Below are 13,010 nucleotides of genomic sequence, written 5' to 3' on the forward strand. Positions count from 1 at the left end.
ATATCATAAAAATAGTATAGCATATCATTAAAATCATAACCAAAGCATAGCGTAATTATAATTGTAAAAGATATGCATGAAATGATTATTTACATGTATTTGTTCGATATGTCGCTTGATGACTTTATCTTATCTCATTTACATGTATTACATACACTGGATATATTGACTGTGAATCTTTCATGTACCTCTATATGTATCAACATTTAAAAATGCGTTCGAATCAATTCGTGTTGGTTTTTATTCTGTGTTATTAATGTTGTGTCAATAAATAACAACTGCGGTTTTTTGGTTGTTTTCTTTTAAATAGGACAGTGGATAGGACATTGTAACCATTGACCAAGAGAATATTCTTTTATAACTTTTGTCTTTAGATTAAAAATACATGTAACGACGCGTTGAAGCGTTACATTTTTCAAAACTTAAAAAAAAAATGTTTGTGCTAGCAATTTGTTTTTTATGAAAAGCAGAAAAATTTTGAATTTATGTAAAAATGGTCAAAGTAGGAAAGGTTTATGATCCATATGAAAGAAAAGTTAAATATAGATGAGGTTTGCTAACTGTAGTATATGCATATTGTAGACTGTTAACTGTACAAAATCGTGCTATCAAGATGCTCATTTGACTACAGCGTAAAAAGCATGCATTCCATTCTAAATATAGTATGCACCAGTTTGTACAGTTAGCAATCTACAATATGCATATACTTCCATCGGTGGGGATATAATCATGAAATGCGGTAAAAAGTTATTGTTTTGCACCATATGGAGTAAAATGTGGATGAATAAATAACAAACCGATTTTACTTTTATCATTCACTGTCTTTACAATAATTTAAAAAAAAACACCATTGTAAAAAAAACTTTGCAGATTTTAATGCTTACTGATTACAAAGGACATAACTGTGCTTGTATGGTCGCTATCATCATCATTAGAGCTGCTAGGAGAGGAGGTAAAGAGGGTTCTTGTGGTTGAGTCAAAATCTGGTGGATTGGTGATGATGGTGTGGGTTCTTATGCTGAAAGTAGTTTAAAAGTGCCGAAATATAAAATTTATTGATGTTATATATAAAACATTCTTTTCGGTGGATTTTTGTATAGCTGCAATATATAGTCCTCTCTTGATTTTATTAGGGGGGAGAGGGCTTCAACTCCATAGAATCTCCGTATGGTGTAAGTGTGGGAGTAATTTACTCCCGCAACGATTTCGGCTCAAATTGTATGACAATAACATTGCATTCCTTACCTGAATTCAAAGATTGTAGTTGTGTCTGGCATAAATTAGTCCAAAAATATCAAGTATAGTCCATATATCGATTATTTGTCGTGTATGTCATTAACACAAGTTGGAATTTGTAAGCCATGTTTACTGACCTTGATCGGTTTATTTTGGGACAGCCAATGAGAATTCAGTGCGGATCTTGAACTGAATATAGGAATCCCCCCATTTTTAGACATAATTTCCCTAAATGATGTTTTAGTGATAGAATAAGGAAAAATCTCTTATTTACACTTACAGTCACGTTATCAGGCCCACCAAAATTCCTAGCGTAAATCCCGTAAAACACGCGAGAACTGCCATGGCTGCTGAAAAAGACGACTAGTAAACATGCTCTTGTGTTTTATCTAGTTTTGATTTTTAAACGGTTAGTTTGTTCAACCTGAATTTTAAGAATCATCTAAAGGAAGTCAGATTTAAAAACGATCTTTTTAGACCGAAGTCGGTCGCAATAAAAAAAAAATATTTTTGCACCGATACGGAGATCCTATGGAATTGTAGCCCTCTCAAGTAAACATCATATATTAAAAAATCGGAGAGAGCTACATTATTGCAGCTAATTTTTGTACAGTTACACACTGTATGATCAGTGTAACTTCATAAAGAAATAATAAATATCACTATGTGCTTTAAAGGATGAAAAATATGCCTGACTAATACTAAGATAGAGGAGAGGAAGTGATGCGTGTTGTTTTGGCGCGTTTGGTATAGGTGGTTGAAGTATGCAGAAATATCAAATTAATAAGTTAAAAAACCATGATCTATTTCAGTTCAGATCAGTGGTTCTTGGACGAATTGCGCGGTTGTCATTGACAACCGGTGCAATTTTAGCTTAATAGTAATCCACTACATTTCCGTTGCATTTTGTTGTTTACTTAATTTTTTTTGTTATTAGTTTTGATTCATTAAGTATCATATCATAAAATAAATCAAAGTCACTTAAACGTCTGATAATAATTGCTGCTGTTCTTTATTGAGTATGAACAAGTAATCCGGAAATATTAAAATGGAAAAGAACAGACCACCGTTCCATCTAGAATATTTTTATAATAGCTTGATTTGAATTACTGCATTTTGCAAGTTCAATCATGAAGTTATTCATAAAACCATTATGATCTATACTTCCGTTTATAAGACTAACAATTTTTTAATTTATTATTTTGTAAGATTTACACCGAAATGACATTTAAGAAACCGACCCATGGCATTGATATTATAACCACATTAGTGTCTTTTTTTAGGCAACAGAGGGTTAACATGATCGTGACATAGCGTCCCTTCTAAAATGATTTGTTATAGGTTCAAACATTACCGACTTTCGTAATCATTGCTTAATTTTAATTCAAACATTTGTATGATTTATAAAATATTCATTTCAAAATGTACTATATCTGTATATCAATTAAAATAAATTACCTTAAAGCACGATAAGGGTTGTAATTAAAAAAGCCATGGACTTCATTTTACTAAAGGACTTACGACAAAGTCGTAGATATTAACAGACTCGTAAAATGATCTTTAAAGAAGAAAATTGACATAAACACCATTTGTTTACAAATATCATGATTCCAATTATTTCATTTTCGAACCATTAGAATAAATCATTGATTAGTTGTTGATTAAATACCATTCATTAATTTGGTCGTAAGTTAGTTTGTTAAACACAGCCCTGAATTATAAATGAGACTATTAGGTTTCAATATTGATTAAACGTTATTAGCTGTACATCAAAAAAAGATTTGCAAAAGCTATGTTTTACTATACAAAAATAATAATTAGTTCAGGTAATTGCAATGATATTTAGGGATTTAAGTAAAACGGTATGTTGTTTGGGGGGTTGGAATTCATCTCATAAAGTACTATTTCTTGTAAATCAATAAAATCAATGAAGATGCAGATGACTACCATGAAAAAAAAAATCCTGGAGTTAAATCAAAAAGTTAGGTTCTCTACATACTGAAATATCACGATAAAGAATTAAAATTTCTCCAAAGGTTGCTTAATCACACTTTGTCAAAAACATTATGTTAAAAGCTGGAAAGCATTTAAAAGAAAGGTTGATTACTGTATTTTTATAAAGCAGATAATTTAAACTTTATATAAAGTGAAATCACCACTATTTATAGAAGTAGAAATTACTGCTGGCAACAATGAAATGAATAACATTTTGCTAAGAATATGAAATATACCGATTACAAACTTTAAAATAGTACCGGATAACGATTAATTTTAAGTTAATTCCAGGTACATTGTACCAAATGAATTTGTAGGAGACAATGCATCATAACATAATCAAAGGATGTATATCAACTTCGAGCTTATTCCTACGCTCATATGTTAAAATAATCAATGTTACTTGTGCAGAAGTAAAATACAAAGATAAAAATGCTGAAAGAAACCCCGATTAACTAACTAAGGTTGACCCAAACTATAACCAACATTAGTTAGTCTTATGCATCAATTTTTCCCCTCAAAATTTACTTTTGCCTCTCAAATCGCAGCGCATCTATTATTGTCATGTGATACTGCTCAATGACTTTCTAAATGTATAGTTGAAAGTTAGCCACATTTCAACTTGACTTCTACTGTACTGAAACCTGGAATTTCTCAGCTTTAATTAACTGCAATTTATTTTTTGCTTTTGTTTCTCTCTCTCGTTTCAGTATTATGCTTTAATGTTTTCCGCCTTCTACGATCGCTTGGAGAAGCGTCGGTCAAAACAATTTGACGCATTTTTATTAATAAAATATCTACTTGAAGGTTGTAGAAATACATGGTAACAAAGAACCATTTTATCAACTGAAATTAGCGCATGCTAAAGAAAGTAATTTCGACGAAATGTTACAATTTCCCGAATCCTCGGTGTATTCAATACATATATATCTCTCTCATTATTATTATTGAATAGCCTCATTGGTTTGGCTTCAAGAATGGTAGAAAATGAACTCGGAGTAATAAATATATTTCTGCATTAATTAACTGTTTCAAAATGTTTTGTTCATGAACATGTTAAGAGTTTAGAGTATAAAATGAATGTAAGAAATAATAGTTTTTATACCAAGGATGAGTTTGGTTTATGGTTTAATTATTACAGAAATTTTAGAACAAGTAATAATCACATGTATTTAAATATATAATTTGTTGTTAATATATATGAATATTGAAATTATGAACGATGAACATATAAATTCACACTTATGTAAATGTTTTGTGGAAGTTCACGTATGTGATTTATTCGACAACCAAGAAAAAAAAGAAATAGGTGTTATCCAAATGATGTACAGCTCTGGCCACTTCACTATGTCTAGTTTGTTTCAGAATAATGTTCTTTGAATTGTTCGTGATTTTAAGGGGTCGTGCAAGACACATAATACAGCTTACATAAGAGTGGTCCATCTATAGTTATATCTGTTGATCTGTTAATGATGTGATACTTCGTAATTTCTCATGTTTTGGTACACATGTTCTCTAAACCCTTCTTATAGATTTTACAATTATAAGTGACCCTGATAACCCCTGTTTTAAAAAAAACTTGGTTTGATGTTGTGTTTTTAGCTTACCTAAGCTGAAAGCTCAAGTGAGCTTTTCTGATCACCTTTTGTCCGTCGTCCTGCTGTCTGTCTGTCCGTCCGTCTGTAAACTTTCCACACTTTAAACTTCTTCTCTAAAACCACTTCGCCAATTTCAACCAAATTTGGCAAAAAGCATCCCTACCGAAAGGTGATTATAAATTGCAGAAATGAAAGACTGATCTTTATTTAAAACGCAGGAAACCTCGAAACTGTAGAAAAAGGGTGGTGCATTTTAAAAAATCTTCTTCTCAAGAACTATTGAGTCAAATTCAACGTAATTTTGCAAAAATAATCCTTATGGAAAGGACAACATAAATTGCAAAAAATTATTGGCGAACTCTGTTTCAATTATGAGTAATTAACGAAAATAAAAATAAAGAGATAATCGCTGTCAATCAGTTTATAACTTCGGGTTCGGTAGTCCATATCGAAAACGAAAGTTCATTGTGTAAGGCAGCCAAGTTTCGTTCACCCAGACGCTCGGCTGTCTCCGTATATCTCCGACGAGCAAAGAGTCTGGTAAAGCGTCACGTTGATAACCGCTACCGATAGGGGGCGCCGATTTATTTTATTGTATTCTTTTTTTGTTTTTCTACCGAGGGGCCATATCGCACAATATCCTTAAAACACCCATATAAAGCCATTCTTGCTCAGGTGAGCGATGTGGCACCATGGGCCTTTTGTTTATAAAACGACCTGCATTTGCAGAAATCGTTTCGCTTATGCTTAAATATAGTTTTATTTGACGTCGTATTATTGGCTAGGGTTTGTTAATTTTTACAGCTCATTAACGTTTGACTCGTTCTTAACTTTTGTTCTTTGTTTTGGCATTTGTTAAAAAAATACAACCAGTGCCTTTGCCATTTAAGTGCATCTCGATAATATTTCTTGCCTACAGTACAATAGAAACATGTAATGCTGATGTTTCAATTTTATTATGACATTTTTAGTTTAAAGTGTGTATGTTAGTCTAGAATAATTGGTTTCAAGTTTGAACGAAAAATCATTAAACAAACAATGATTTTTTCTCATTTGATTTATATTTCCATTATGCTAATATTTTTGAAAACGATTTTTCCTTTGATAATATGAAATAGGTAATTGCCAATTTTACATAGCGTTCGCTTTCTGCATTTATCAAAATGGAGGGGGACCAATCTAGCTTGTTTTAAGGCGGTTTTTCAAAATACTTTGCGGGTCGCAGCATCCATCACCTTAATATATATATACCATGTAACTTTCGAAAAGTCCGACGGATGCAAATGAAAAAGAGAGAAATAATTAAAATAGAGAAAACATAATGCAAAATATTGAAGCGTAACGGATCTAATTATAAAGGACAATATAATGTCTCTCAAATTGTGTATATCCAGATGAAAAGTTATCATAAACCACCCCTTTTATTGATCTGGCAATTGAAAAACCTACGGATTCAAAACCAAAGACTTGAACAAATAACTATGCAATTTCCAAGGTATCACTTCGATAAATGATAAATAATTATAGGTCTGTACGAAATTATATTCATTTGAATTCCGAAGTTCATGGGGTCTATTGTTCTTCAATCTGATTAGGAATATAGTAGCAGCAACTAAAGACAATCGTAAAATGAAAGTTTTGGCATCAATTTTATATTTACTTGTTTTTTATTAATATACTGTTATATACAATTATTTGCTTCTTCTTTGCACTTCATCAAACAAAAATATGTTTCCGAGACCATGGATCCATGTGTATTCGATGTTCACATCCTGGAAATGATGTCATCGGGAGATTGTGCACTGCATTGTGGAATGAATTTACTTTGTAACGCTTTCGATGTTTGCTTCATTTTTTACCACTTGTAGTTTTCGCACTATGGACACACACACCTTTTAAGCACCACTACACGATGTGAACATTATAAAATCACAGATGTAAGTACATTTTTTTTATTTTGACTTGTAACTTGAAACTTACATATAAGTAAAAGGACTGCACTTCATTCAATTATTTGAACTCGGCCAAAATGTCATCATCTGAAAAGTACTGTCTACAACTTAAACATGTAAACTTGGACCATATAAGACGTTGTTGAATCTTTCTTAGAACCATTTACCTCATAGTTTATTTTCTGTTCTTTTATATTCTTTATATAAATACTACATTTACATGAGATGATGTTGCTGTTTAACTTTTAAAAACCAGTGTTGTTAATACATTACATTGGAGTTGTTGCCATGGCCCTAGCAGGTTCAGCTGAATCGGATTTATTTAACATAAAGTTGTGCTGTGACATAAGTACCTAAATATTAATTGTTTTAGAGGAATCTGAACTGATTAATGCTCACATAACAATAATGTTTAAGCTAATGTTAAAATGTAAAAGGCTACGTCATTTATGCGATATGAAAACCCCGCAGGGAGGTAATGATTTTAACAATATGGCAGCGCTCAAGGATTGCAAGAGTTAGTTATTCTAAGTGGTATATCTTCTTACTGAAGAAAGCTGTGTCTAAATGGATATACACATCAAACAGATGATAATCTTTTCAAGTTCACTTCCTCTAACTTATATTTCTCTTTAGTAGATAGATGTACTGTTGACATTTCAGATTGAACCAATGTAATAACATAACACAAACACATTATACATGATACATAATAAAAGAATTCTACTAACAAATTTAACATTTGTCCAATATTGGCTGAATTTCAACTTCCATCCAGATGTCTGCATTGTGAAATATCCATGCATTTTTTGCTGCCACATTGCCACACGAGACACTGTATTGCTGTAAAATATGAGTCTATCATAAATTACTACAAACTTTTGCACGGGGGGGGGGGGGGAGTGGGGGTGTAATTATTTTTTTAAAATGTGTTTGTCATCAGTATCAAATGCGCAGTACCATTGGTTATGTTCAATTCATTAAATAAAGTAGAATTAGTTAGTGGAAAGTCAGTTTTGAATTTTGAACTGCACAGTCGTGTTCGAAAGGTCTATCTTTGTATCTGACACATCCTACCTAAATGACAATATCTCGGCCATTTTTTTTTTTACTAAATTCAACTTTGTGTACACCAAAATGTTTGTAATATTCTCCTCTTTGCATCAATGCATTAAAAAGTGGCATACAAAAATATTTGATTTCCTTTAAGGTAGCTAAACACTGTTTCGTATAAAATCCAGGGGGTTTTTCTCTGGGGAAAAGCATGATGGGTAGGGATTTTCCTGCTATTTTTATGCGGTATACATGAAAATCAAATTTTTAAACTCTCAGTTGCATAATATAGTGAATTATCTTTCGAATACATGAAAAAAATAAGGAAGAAAAATTTTAAAAATTAATTTTGTAAGACTCTAAAATAAAGGGCGATAACTCCAAAAACATCCCGATTTTACACATGCAGAATTTCATGAATTTTTTAGCGGGTAACATAGCTCTTTAACAAGCTGGCGAATGTACCCTGAAAATACTATGAAATGATGCCTAAGGATTTAATCATGAAAATGTACAGAAATAAAAATGGCTGATTTGGTTGCATTCTGCTTTTAGGGGGAGCCTAAAATGCATGGGTGTACTGCATTTAGAGGCATCCTTTTGTCTATTTTCCGCATGTTTTGAGTGCCACATGTATTCTAGCATTAAGTTACATGTGCATTATTTTTAAATATTTACAAAATTCACGATTTTATCTTTCTATTGATATATAAATATATATGTAACATATTTTAACAATTTATTTTTATAGGGGCCAGTTTTGCTTGCCCCTCATCTGAAAACGTCCTTATAACGTTACATATAAAACTGTGTTTTGCACCCTTACCTATGTCTTTTAAGATTAGCTTTGCTGTAAAATCTCTTAGAGCAACACATATATGGTGCCTTCCCTACGTGTCCCTTCTCATGATCATATACAGCATATCTACTCTTGAATTCTTTTCCACAATACTTGCAGAGTTTATTATCCATTGTAACCTTCAATATATATATATATATAAAATAATGTAAAACTTACTCTGTCGTGCTTACACGCACAATTCTTACATATATATTATAAATCGACCGTGGAACTGATCTTTACTATTTCGTATCGTGGTTACTGATCATATTCAACAAACTAACTTTTCCATATCATGCATTCAAAATCCAAATATATTGAGCATCCCCACTACAAAGAGGGTAAAGTATTTGTACTTTTCACGTTATTAAACACCTTGAATACGATTGAACTGGAAATAAATTGTCAATCAGGTTATGATCGTGGATACTATCCCGTGAAATGTTGATCGAGCCAGAGATTGTGCACGGATGTTCTAGCAGTACGCGCAAAACTACGATATTTTGAGAATAGCAAAGTATCTATTGCTGAAATCATTACACTTTGGTGAAGGTAAAATGATTAAAAGCGTAAAGGAAAGTGTTTTTTACCGTTTACATTTTCCCTCAGGTGGAACTTCAAATCGCCATTTTTTCGTGGAATTGATCATACGCGTATCACGTGGTCCGCCACCGTGATCATACCCAAAATCAAACTTGACCTAGATATTATCATGATAAACCTGTATACCAAATTTCATTTCAATATGTTCATCCTCTGCGAAGAAAATGAGCAGAAACTGCAAACAAGAGGCCCATGGGCCAAATCGCTCACCTGAGGAACAATAGGTATAATAAAATCAGCTTAATGGAGTCATAATCAATACAAACTATCTGGACAATGTACAATAATACATGTAGATCCTGTATAAATAAAATCCATTTTCCTCCTGAATATTCTTATGTTTATAATCATTAATCCCTTTTCTAACAGGATGATTTTATAGTCATATCATATGTTGAGTTTTGCAGTTCTCAAAAAGATCCTTAACAATAGTTTATATATGGGATATAAACCTACATCAAACTCTGAACCTTCTTGTAAAGCCAAAGAATTGTCCTGGGGCCAAAGTCTTAACAATTATAAAGAATCATCTGGCTGATTAGTTTCTGAGAAGAAGATTTTTAAAGATTAACTCTATATATTCCGATGTTTAATTTCAACCCCCCCCCCCCATTGTGGCCCCACCCTACCCCCGGGGGTCATGGTTTTCACAACTTTGAATCTACACTACCTGAGGATGCTGCCACCCAAGTTTCAGCTTTCCTGGCTGATTAGTGTGTTAGAAGAAGATTTTTAAAGATTAACTCTATATATTCCTATGTTAAACTTCAACCCCCCCCCCATTGTGGCCCCATCCTATCCCCAGGGGAGATAATTTTCACAACGTTGAATCTACACTACCTGATAATGCTTCCACATAAGTTTCAGCTTTCCTGGCTGATTAGTTTCTGAGGAGAAGATTTTTAAAGATTTACTCTGTATATTCCTATGTAAAAGTTTGAACCCCCCCCCCCCAATAGTGGCCCAATCCTACACCCGGGGGTCATAATTTTCACAACATTGTATCTACACTACCTGAGGATGCTTCCACACAAGTTTCAGCTTTCCTGATTTTATGGTTCATGAGAAAAAGATTTTTAAAGATTCCTGTATATTCCTATGTAAAAGTTCGACCCCCCCCCCCATTGTGGCCCCAACCTATCCCTTGGGGTCATGATTTTCACAAATTTGAATCTACACTACCAGAGGATGCTTTCACACAAGTGTCAGCTTTCCTGGGAAGAAGATTAAGAAGAAGATTTTTAAAGATTAACTCTATATATTCCTATGTTAAACTTCGACCCCCCATTGTGGCCCCACCCTACACCCAGGGGTCATGATTTTCACAACGTTGAATCTACAGTACCTGAGAATGCTTCCACATAAGTTTCAGCTTTCCTGGCTGATTAGTTTCTGAGAAGAAGATTTTTAAAGATTTACTCTATAAATTCATATGTTACACTTCAACCCCCCATTGTGGTCCCACCCTACCCCCGGGGATCATGATTTTCACAAATTTGAATATACACTACCTGAGGATGCTTTCACATAAGTTTCAGCTTTCCTTGTCTTATTGGTCATGAGAAATTTTCTCGAAGATTTACATAAATTCCTAATTATCTCCCTTTGCAAAAGGGCGTGGTCCTTAATTTTCACAACTTTGAATCCCCTTAGGCTAAGGATGCTTTGTGCCAAGTGTGGTTAAAATTGGCCCAGTGGTTCTTGAGAAGATGTTAAAAATGTAAAAAGTTTACAGACAGACGGAGAGACGGACAGACAGACAGAAAGACAGACAGACAGACAGACAGACAGACAGACCAACAATAAGGAATTATGAGTTAAAATTTTATGAGCTAAAAGTTTAGTTTATAATTAAGTGCTAAATGTAGCAGTTCCAACAGTTGATATTAAGCAGTTAAAATATAAGTCCATCATTCATGAGCTTGAAGATGTCCAAATTTAATGAGCTTTTTAATCGTCATAAAATCATTGATTATTTTTACAACTACTAAGTAATTTCTCCTTTATTTCTTAGGATAACCAATTGCAATTCATAGCTTGTTGAAACTAACAGGACTGAAATATAAAAAATCCAGTTCTAACCAGTTAATGATTGTTCCAAAACTTTCAGCAACCTCGAAAAAAACAAAGGGTCTACATATGCTTAGCCTGTTGCCTAATCCTTTTAAATCATCAGTGAAATGTGTAAATTATAAAATTCACGGACTGCGCGAAATAATCATGTCAGACTCAAATTACCATATATGACAATTTGGCTATTTATCTATCATACTGATGTACATAAAAAATAATTTAGTTACTTTTACTTAGACTTTACGATCAAAATATTCATTATTTGTTAAAAGAAAGATGTAAAAATATTAAAAATAAAATGTTTTCTTTGATGAGCTATGCTAGTTGTGAAGGTAGTGATCATTGCAATGTCGTTTCATATCCCACATGAATCACCAAAGAAGGCATTTTAAATAATATTATTAAAAAATTCAGCTTGCAATTAAATGACACTTGTAAGTATCCATTTGACTTACCCGGAGAATACTTATACTTATTTTCAGCTGAAAATACCGAATGAATAATTTAACTGCTTAGCTTAGCCTAAATAATTATTTATAATTATGATAATAATAATAATGAATAAAACAGATAAATAAATAAACAAATTTCTGTAATATAGGACACCTCCATTGTGACGGACTTCCTATCGAAACAAGTATAAATTGTTGCCTTCTTACACTTGTCATCTACAGCGTAGCACAATGGGTTAGAGTGCAGATAATGATTCTTTAAGTCGTAAGTTCAAATCCTGCTGGGACTTTTACAATTATGACCTCTCCAAAAAGCTTTCTTTTGTCAAATGTTGTAAAATAAGAAAAATTCTTGACTGCTGAAAGCATAACTCAACTTTTTACTAGGAGTTCTATAGACAAATACAAATCTAACTCTTAATTTTGAACAATATATCCTCACATCTAATGAACACTTTTAGATACATTAACTCTTTATTTCTGGATTACCCTTTTCCCTCTAACTAATTGACACTTTTAGCTCCTAATCTTAAGTCTAATAGATACAGACAATAACTCTTTATTTGTGGACTTTTCTTTTCCCCGTAACTTATGGACACTTTAAGCTCCTAATCTTAAGTCTAATAGATACAGACAATAACTCTTTATTTGTGGACTTTTCTTTTTCCCCTAACTTATGGACACTTTTAGCTCCTAATCTTCAATCTAATAGATACAGACAATAACTCTTTATTTGTTGACTATTCCTTTCCTCCCAAGTTATGGACACTTTTAGCTCCTAATCTTCAATCCCCTAACTTTTCCTCCTAACTTATGGACACTTTTAGCTCCTAATCTTCAATCCCCTAACTTTTCCCCCTAACTTATGGACACTTTTAGCTCCTAATCTTCAATCTAATAGATACAGACAATAACTCTTCATTTGTGGACCATTTTCCCCCCTAACTTATGGACACTTTTAGCTCCTAATCTTCAATCTAATAGATACAGATAATTACTCTATTGTGGTTTCATTAATATTCAAGGGTATCAATTTTCGTGAAAAAAGTGAAAATTACAGTTTCAAGGATACGTAAATTCAAGGCCAATGACCCTATGAATGCAAAATGTTAATAGAAATTGCACTTCAATGAACATTAAATTCATGGATCAACTTAATAACGAAATCCACGAAAATTGGTATTCAACGAATATTGATGAAACCAGA

The 13,010-nt window shown here is 32.7% G+C and overlaps 1 pseudogene; it reads left to right on the top strand.

The window, feature by feature from the left end:
• The window catches only part of LOC128174831 (uncharacterized), a 394,133-nt pseudogene that overhangs the window by 121,393 nt on the left and 259,730 nt on the right, over positions 1 to 13,010 (top strand).

Source organism: Crassostrea angulata, chromosome 2, assembly GCF_025612915.1.
Source record: "Crassostrea angulata isolate pt1a10 chromosome 2, ASM2561291v2, whole genome shotgun sequence".
Lineage (NCBI taxonomy): Eukaryota > Metazoa > Mollusca > Bivalvia > Ostreida > Ostreidae > Magallana > Magallana angulata.